Source organism: Malania oleifera, chromosome 8 (genome assembly GCF_029873635.1).
Source record: "Malania oleifera isolate guangnan ecotype guangnan chromosome 8, ASM2987363v1, whole genome shotgun sequence".
In the NCBI taxonomy this organism is placed as follows: Eukaryota; Viridiplantae; Streptophyta; class Magnoliopsida; order Santalales; family Ximeniaceae; genus Malania; species Malania oleifera.
In genome coordinates, this window is record NC_080424.1 from 39,975,098 (window position 1) to 39,985,119 (window position 10,022).

Here is a 10,022-nt window from a genome sequence, read left to right on the forward strand (position 1 = left end):
GTGCCTGGGAACCCCACAGGGTCGGACCCTCATCCTTTGTACTGTATCTATGGATCATTTGTATGATACAGGGATAGGTTAGGTTACATTTTCACCCCTGGGTCCCATTTCGTGGTTCGGGGTGTGACAACTTCTCTTTTATACAAGGCTATAGTAAACTAATTTGGTAGTAGCTTAATAAGTGCACTTCATGTCCCAGAGGATCGACACCTGACTTCCCCACTTTTTACTGAACTTGGGATTGTTTGGTAGTATAAATTTTAATTTTGGTAGTTAAGGACCCAAGCCTTGGCAAGCCTACCAAAATTTGGCATCGTTGTCGGGGACTTGGCTATGGCTATAAGCCAACTTAAACTTTACAGTATTGTTGCCTTGTGTTTTTTATTTGCTCTCCTTTTATTTTCATCTTTCTTTACTTGGTTTCATTTTTTTTGTTTGTTATCTTTGAAGTCTTGATTTTGGGTGCTTTAATTGTGTATGTTTGATTTGCGCTCTCGAGACCTCGAGATAGTTCCTATAGATCCTAAGAATGATAGATCCCTTAGGTTCATCAGGAACTTGCCTCCAATCTAGAGATTGCTACGTGGTCTGAGCTAAAAGTTATGGTCGAACGAAACCCACTTGTTCTTGCCGATCAATTCCCGGAACCCCAAGCTCCCCGCCTACTTGTGGTGGGAGAGCAACCACTTCAGCTGCTTAGGGACTACTTTGTGCCTCATGCATGAACATCTCTGTGCTGCATCCTGTTCTTAGATGTTAAGGCAGTGCAATTCGTGATCAAGACTTCAATCGTCTCGATGTTGCCGAACTTTCATGGGAACCCCACTGAAAATCTTTATCAACATCTGGATGAGTTCTTGGAGATTTGCTCCACCATTCGTATACCTAATTGTAGTGATGATGCCATTCGTCTTAGTTTTTTTTCGTTCTCTTTGAAGGATAAGGCCAAATATTGGCTGACGTCCTTGGAGTGAATCAATTATTAACTGGGCCACCATGCAGCATAAATTCTTGAAAAAGTACTTCCTAATAGGAAGACTAACCAGTTGCGAAGGGCAATCACAAGTTTCACACAAACAGATGTGGGACTTTTTTTTGAGACCTATGAGCGCTTCAAGGACCTACTTCATAAATGCCCACACCATCAGGTCCCCAAGTGGCAATTAGTTCAAACATTTTATAAAGGGTTAGCTGAGAGAGATATGTCTGTTAGCTTTGGTGCAATCCTAAAAGTGGGGTGAATTGGTATTTAAAAATTTTATCCCCTAAGTCAATCCACTAACAGCAGTATTACACAAGCCTACGGTCAGTCTAGTTCAGATAAGTAAATGAATATAAATATACAACGAAAATTAAACTACACAAATAATTTAGCTGAGCATGCACAACGAAGCAGTAAATAGAGATGACACCCAAAAATGTTATCGAGGTTCGGCAAACTGCCTTTGTCCCCGCTTTGGCTAAGAACCACAAGGATTACCACTATAAGCTCACTTAACAGGTGGAGCGGCAGCTAAACAACCAGGTCAATTTGCACAGGGCTGACCTTAACTTTTACAAACAATTCTTACTAGACTGGATTACTACCCCCTCAGGCCACGCCTGGAATACAACAGTATTTTCACAATAAGACTGGTACAGTGATTATGCTTCTCAGTAAAGTAAATATGTAGCAAACGTAATCAATCACATGCACATCAACAGTATAGAATATGTAAGCTCAATGATTTGAATATTTGTGCAAATAACACTCAAATAGATGTGATCACTATAATATTCAAGAGTATTCTAAACAAACTACATCTTTGAAACAAGTTATATCAAATCTTAATAACAAATTAGGGTTTCAAAGATGCCAACTAGATAATCAAACTATCTCAAAAGATTTCCTTGAATGAAATGAGCATAAGAGTAGTTTGAAAATATTGTAGCTTGTAAAAATATTTTGCAGAACAAAATCAAGCTATAGGAATCTTATGATGACAATGCAAATATCCTCAAGCCTATGAGTTTATCCCAACACAAGATTTACTATATTCAAATCTGTGAGATCAACTTTGCTAAACTCCCCAAATTGATATCGAACAATAAAGCCAAGAAAATGGGAGTATGAGCAATCTATACTAATCAATAACCTAATATAGAACTCTCACAAAGCTAAGATATATCAAGGGAATGAAGATTTGAGAGTGTTTTGAAGTAAAATGGGCAATATGAACTTTTGGAAAAGAGAGGATTTTCGTTAATGATTTTTGCTAATCTCTGTCTAATCCTCACAAATGAGCTCATATATATAGACCAAGGCCTAATTATGACTTATTAGGACATGTAGGGAATTATTAGATTTGTTTTAAATCAATTTATAAAAATTAGCCCTATTTAACACTTTTAACCTTGGTAAAATATTAAGTAACTCGAGATGATTCGGGTAGCTGAACTATGGTTCAATCGCTGGAATAGACTCAGCTCTAAAAGGCATTTTAAAAGGTTTGGATGCCCAAGTTCAAACTCGGTTGGCTAAACAAAAGTTAGAAAGATTTAGTGTGCGATTGGGGTGCTTGAAAATATGTTCGGTTAAATGAACTGATGGATTCGGTCACCCGAGGCCTGTTTTGAACTGAAAAGTTTGGCAGCTCGAGTTGGTGAAAAGTCACTTTCTAAGGGTTCAGTCGCTTGAGTGCGATAGGGATATTTTAGGTTCGGTTGCCCGAAGCTTGGTCAAGTCGTTGACATCCCAACGGTTCGGGCACCTAAGGTGATTTGAACACCTAGGGTTCGGTGGCCCGACCTCTCTCATCTATTATGTTCCAATTCATTTTCAATTTGATCTCTTGATTGAGCAATTTATTATGGGGTCTGTTTGTGTGTATGTGTAGGGACCTAAGGTCTTTTCTAAGGCTGTTTTGAGATAGTCCCAAAAATCCAACGTCGGTCCCTAAAGTCCATTGGTTCCCTATGGTCAGATTATGGTCTTGTTGAGCTTACAATTACCTACATGCATGACATGCAAAGATTATTACAGACCGATATAGATTATTTCAAACCAAATTTATAAACATAAATGCATTTACAATAAGAATCTTCTTCTTTTTTCTTCTACTCTTTGGATTCTCCACAAAGTATGCAGGGAGTATGATTTTTAAGTCTTTCAGGCTTCCAATAATCCTTTCTCATGTGTGTGCACTGAATTAATGACCTATTCAAGTACTAGGCATACACATTAGTAATATGCAGTTTGTCATAATCAAAACTAGGGATTAGAATCAAAAGGTTAACAATGTCCATGGTTGATGCATCATGTATAGGTACTTTCCTCACAAAGCACAAGAATGAGGCATGGGTCCTCTTTGAAAACTTGGCTGAAAATTCTCTGCAACACATGGCTTTTGCTCGTAGACCACCTAGTCCATCAAAATCTAAACCTAAGGGAGTTTACAAGTTGGCCACAAGCTAGGATCTAGCCTATACCTTGCATGCCATATTCAAAAAATTAGACTAGTGCTCGTCCTTAGGACCATAGACAATGGCATGGGTAGATGCTTATGAAATTCCCAACCTAAGCTTGTGCAAGAGGAAGTGAAGGCCACCCATGACTGGTATGATAGGCCTGTTGGACTTACAAGGCTTAACATCTTATTTTGATACTAACAAACAAGTGGATCTTAACATGCTATGTTAAGTGATGTATTTTCAGGACTAAATGAAGAATGCAAGGTTAAAAAGTTCATGAGGGCTTGTACCTCAGATAAGGATGATTATATCAACCTTGAAGCATGGATTTAAAGTTTAAAGCCCGAAGATCACGAGAGCATTGATATTAAAGAAATAGTTTCAAAGAATGAAATCCCAAGTGATGAACATGGAAAACTCAAAGAAAGATGAAGCAAGTATAAAGGCCTCAAGGAATTCAAGAATTGAAAGAGTCTAGGAAATTTCATGTAAGTACTTCAAAGAATTTGAATATGGATGCATGAAACTCTTAGGTTAATTTATTGGACCTATATACCTTTGAACATACTTGGAAAATATTTTTATAAGGTAAAAAATTGTTTTAAAAATGATAGAATCAGTTTTGGAATGAAAAGCACCAAAAATAGGATTTCTCAAATGCTGCTAATTTTTATACATTTGTGTTGATGTACATTTTTCTCCATAAAAACGTCCTTATTTTAAAATATATTCAACTTAAAAGTTGTAGAATTTTTTCTTAGATTTCATTTGACACTAAGATCATCAAATTTGGAGTTATAAAAAAAATGATATGATCAAAATACTGAAGGGTGCTTGAAGCTGATAGCATGGCAAACGACTGTCAAGAACTTGACAGACGACTGTCAGAGCAAAATGAGACATCTATGCATGTTTACATATACGACTGACACCATACTGCCCCTTTGTTTTAACTGGATAGATAACTGCCCAAAATGGACAGTCATCTGCCACGCGGCTATTTTGATTTTTTTCATAACGGTCAAATTTTTAAATGGGGTTGTTTGGGGCTCAAAAATTATGAAAACTTGGGGGATACTTCAAGCCACTTGGGGATCAAGTTATACACTTTTTAAAGTCTATAAATAAGCATCAAATATCATTAAATCAACACAACCAAGAATTCCAATTCTGAAAAAAAATTCAAAGTCTCTCTCAAATTACTCTCAAATTCTCAAGGCTGTCTCTTGCTCTCAAGCTCACATATTGTGCATGAATTCAACTGAGTTTTAGCTAGTCTTCTTCCACCGAAATTGTGCTACAAATTCTAAATCTTTCAATCATTGAAAGAATTAATCGGTGATATACTTCATTGAGCTTCAAGTTATATTCCATATTGTGATTTACGTTGAAGTATATTAGTTGTGCTGTAATTGTTGTACTAACCAACTTTTTGAGGAACAAGTTCTTTATACACATCTATTTGATATTTATCTTGTAGATTGATGATTTCAAGGGTTTTTTGGATCATTGGCTAAGCAAGGAAATATTGCTTAGAGAGGTGGGCTCTAGCCTAGTTAAGAAGTGACTAGACGAGGAGATATCATTTAGAGAAGGCGGGCTCTAGCCTTAACCAAGGAGTGTTGTAAAGGTATTGTTCCGCCCATTAAAGGAACATGTTTAGTAATCCTTTGGTGATTTGCCAAAGGCGAGGATGTAGGCTGGGTATAAGCTGAACCTCATAAAAATCTCCATCTCACTCTTTCTTTCTCTACTCTTTATTTTCAGTACATATTTAAATTGCGTGGATGGTTTAGATTGAAAATCATATATACTACGTATATTTGGGAATCAAGTAAACTTAAAGTTTTATTTTGATTTGGGTTGCGGAAATCGAAAGAGAGTACGTTAGTTAAACCATATCTTGCGAAAACCATACGGGAGTACGTTACTTGGTTAAACATCCCAAAGAGAAATTAACTAAGAGTTTATCTGAATTCTAAATATTTGGAAAGAGTGATTGGATTTTATATTGCACATCATATTGAAGAAGAAAATTCATTTATACAAGGCTTGGTTCAAATTTGGAAAATATAAACAAACAACCGTCTTGAGTTTTTATATTACATAAGTGCTGTGTATTGGCTTGGTTGTTTGCTTTCTAATTATAGTTGATTGGTTTGGTTGAATGATTGGATGTTTGTATGGTTAAGGATTAAATAAAGAAACTAAGTTCTTTGCTTAAGAAATTAAACAAACAAGACACAAATTGGTTAAAAGAAATAAAATAAGTTTAAGAATTCTAAAAAGGAATTAAAAGAAATTTTTTTTAAAAGTCCAATTCACCCCCCCTTTTGTGAAGCTATTCCAAATTTCAAGGCCATCCAACGACCCTTATTCAAGTACCCACAACCCTGGGTAGAAACAACATCCCAACTTCTCCTTGAGGCTACAAGCTCTAGGTTTTCAATCCCAAAGACTTCCACAAGCCCCTAATGCTTTGCCTCCACACCCATACCAACATTTTCAAAATCATCTTGATTTGGCCCCCAGATCTTCAACCGTTCAGTAGCCATCTCCACCCCCGCCTAAATATGACACATTTCAAAAGACGGTGCTAAGAACCCTTAAGAACATTGAGGCTGATCACCAAGTGGATCGGAAAATCCTTCACTCTCACTCCCAATCCATCGTGAAGCTAGAAGCCACCTTGGGGCAACTAGATGCTACCTTGAGTTAGAGAGACGAGGGCAAGTTGCCAAGTCAGCCCAGAGTGAATCATAAGGGATAGTATGGGGTGGAATATGAACCAGATGCTAGTCTCCTATATTATCCTAAGCAAGCCCAGGTGGTGACCAACCTCCAAAGTTGCAGGATGATAGATAAATAAGGCAAGGAGTAACTGAGAAAGAGAGAGAATGAAGATGAGTAGAGGGTACTGCCCAATGCTGATTTGTGCACCCTATCTTCCTCTAGTTGGGTACATAAACCCTTTAGCCCCGCACTTGTAATTGGAAGGACCAACCCTCACTTTGCCCCCCCATAGGGCTTTTCACGTCTCCATAGTGACACATCCTGCAACCCCTTTTACACCTTCTATATTTAGGAAAGATGCTTCAACTGATTCCATCTGAGACATGTTTAAACAAGTAAGAATTGACAAGTCTCTCCTAGATGGCATTAAGTAATCACTTGCATTCACAGAATTCCTTAAGGACTTATCAACGCAGGAGTAAGAGTTAAGGGTGCATATGGATGGTTTAGTCAAGCAGGCCGAGCATATAAGCTCCGTGTTATTAGAGCACCTCATTCCTAAACTGAAAGACCTCGTCTCACCCACTATTCGTGTGTAATTGAAGGTTAAACAATTGATAGGGCTCTTTAGATTTAGGAGCGAGCGTGGACATCCTTTCATACTCGGCCTAACAACAACTTGACTTTGGGAGGCTAAAGCCCACCTCGATAATAGTGAGTCTTGTAAATCGATCTCTTAAGACACCCTAGGGTGTGGAAGAAGATGTGGTGGTAAAGGCGGGAGATTTTCATTATCCTACTAATTTCATCATTTTAGATATGGAGTCTTCCACCAATCTGATCCTTGTACTTCTAGGACGGCCATTCTTAGCCACAACCAATGCTTGTCTTCAATGTAGGACAGAGATTATGGACATTGCATAGGGCCTCAAGCAACTTAGGCTGAACATATTTACTACTCTCCAAAACACACTTAAAGTTGTCCAAGATGTGGATGAAGAGTTGATTGATACAATTGTTGAGGAAAAGGCTCCCTCACTTCTATGGAGGGACCTTTTCAATAATGCACTTTAGCTTGAATTCTCTTCATGACTGAGCTAGGAGAATTCGATGATCACACTTTTGCAAGTCATGATTTGGTCTTCCATCATAAGAATAAGTTGGGGGTATGCAACACAAGGTGTAAAGAGAAAGAGGGGAAGTCCAACATCACCTTCAAACCAGGATGATTTCGAAATGAGCTTAAGTGCGTCTGGCTAAAGATGGCAAACTTAGTGCTTTCCGGACGCAACCCGATAATTTTTCTTTTCTTTTTAAGTCCATAGGTTCTTTAGGGTAGACTGAGTTGAGTTCTGAGTCTTTAGAGTAGACCTTAGGATAAGTTGGGGGTTTGAACAACGAAGCGACCATCGCACATGTGGGCGACTAGGTCCAGTCCCTGAAGTGTGCTGAAATTCAAACATACCAAGAGGGTTGACCATGTTTGCGACTAACATCAAGCTAGGTGCACCCTAGTCAAGAACACTGAAAAGTCATTTGAAAACCAGATGCACACCCAAATTTTTTGGCTATTAGGACATCCCTTGGTTTCTACCCACTATGCCTTATTGATCACCATCTAATGCTCCTTCCGCGCATGGTCATTCCCCACATACTGATGCACCGCCACCTTCACCTTCTCCTTTGATTTCTCAACTATGTGCGGAACTTTGCTAGCTGCGTCAAGAATTTACATTCTTCCAATCCTTCATCCTTGAAACATATGATGCATTACGGGAATAGTTTGATCAGGGTGTGCAGATGATCCTTGCTACCATTCCTCATATCATCAATAAGGCTACCTCACACCTCTCTCGAGTAGCTATGACAGCCCCACTAGCCCCTCGTAGGGTACCACCATCTACCCCCACTGGCCCCACTTCACTAGGACCACCTGCGCTGGTTTTTAATGCTCATGTGAGATTGTAGGATGCTCTATGCACTCATGTTGCGACTTCTGGTGATTTCGGTGACAGTGATTTTGGCAGGGCACCTGGGAACGATTAGGCTAGGGTTGGAATAACCATTTCAGCTTCTTTTTGTATGACCACTTTATGTATTGTGCTTCTGCGACACACATTTATTTTTCCTTCCATTTTTATTTGTTCACAATGACTCTATGGCATTCCTAATGCTTGTAATTATTCTACCTACAGTGTAATGCCATTTTGCAAGTTAATGAAAAGTTTACATGATATTGTGGTTACCATGTGTCTTTTGTGATACAGTGTATGTTGCATGCATGCCATTTTGGGATTCTATAATATGCATGTACAATGTTTGATATTATTGGCACCATGCACTGTCCTCTCCTATGTCTGGGTTTTGTCCTTCTTTCTACACTTCAGTGGGGACACTGAAGTTCTAAGTTAGTGGTAGGGGGTGGCACACTACATGGCATATTTCATGCACAAAATTGACAAATTTTTAATTCTTGAAAAGAAAAAAAATTTTCTAGTGAACTCCATCTGTACAAACCATGCTAACATATATAGTATACCCTCTATATACACCTATGATGAGTCCCTAAAATGTATGATTTTAGACTCTCAAGGTTTGTTTGTATTTTTAGGATAAATAGGTTAAAACCATGGAGTTAGGTATTATGAGAAGCCAAGGAGGATTTGGAAGAATTAAAGCTCAAATCAAATCCTCACCCAAGATCCTGAAGCTACAGATCATCAAGGGACAAAAAGATGATGCTCGACCATGTGGTGCGACTAGCAACACACAAGGGCGACTTAGTCTCCCACCGTAGACTCCAAGGTTCAGATTGAGATCAAAATGCTGCAAGGTTTGATCAAGTCCTTGACCAAGTGAATCTTTAGGGCAACCATGTTGAGATACTGAGCTAGAACTAAGAGCAAAATTACCGAGAACCTTGACGAAGTACTCGACTAAGAGACCTTAAGGGGCGACTATGTAGAAGATCGAGATCCTACAAGTCTCGATTGTCAAATCAACTAGCAAGTCCTTGAGGCATGATGTAGTCGAAGACATCAAAGATTCGAATTCCTAATTTCCCACGAGTATCAACCAGAGCACACATAATGGAAGCACGGGAGTGACTTGGTTAACAGTGACGATCTTTTGCATGAGATTTGTTGCAAACTTTCCTAACATGTAAAACAAACCTTGTAAACCCTAGAGCCTATAAGTATTCACTACGAACAAGAGGTCTGGGTTCCTCTTTGGCCTCTCTTAGGTTAGTGACAGACTTAAGATGTCATTGAGAGCCACTTTAGCTTAGGAGTAGAGTAGATTTCAATTCATGTTTAGGTCTATGCATGAAGTGTCCGACAACTTGTGACAACTAGCTGCATTTTTGTGCTTTTTTGTATATTACACGATTTTATTTTGTACTTCCTGGCATTAGTGAGAGATGTGATAAATGTAAATGGATGATCTTTTTACATGCTTTCTCCTTCACTTGCTTTCACTTTACTACTTTCTTTACTTGCTTCCAATTTATTGCTGTGTGTGTGATGAAAGGTTTGAGATAAGGATAAGCACTACTACGTCTCCGTCAAAGGGAAATAGTTGGCCACGGATTCCCTGGAGGTGTTTGTGATCATTGAGACAGGGTATACTCCAGTTTTTGACTATGCTCTAGATGGTTGGTGCACCCTTGCTACCCTATGCCCTCGTACGTCCCTCTGCTGCTTTGGCATAAGATTCTTGGGTTGGTACTTCAATCGAAGCCTGAAGGAGTGTAGTTAGAGGTATCGCGTCCAATGCCTGATTCAGCCATTAGCACTGCTTTGTAGGAGTAGAGTAATATAGGTTTTACTTGCTTTCTA

The 10,022-nt window shown here is 38.8% G+C and overlaps 1 non-coding gene across 1 annotated transcript; it reads right to left on the reverse strand.

Annotated features, from left to right (window-relative positions):
• Positions 1-1,044: 1,044 nt before the first annotated feature.
• On the reverse strand, positions 1,045-1,150 carry LOC131163209 (small nucleolar RNA R71). The gene has a single exon (XR_009138985.1). It is a non-coding gene; the product is annotated as a small nucleolar RNA R71 (small nucleolar RNA).
• Positions 1,151-10,022: the final 8,872 nt, after the last annotated feature.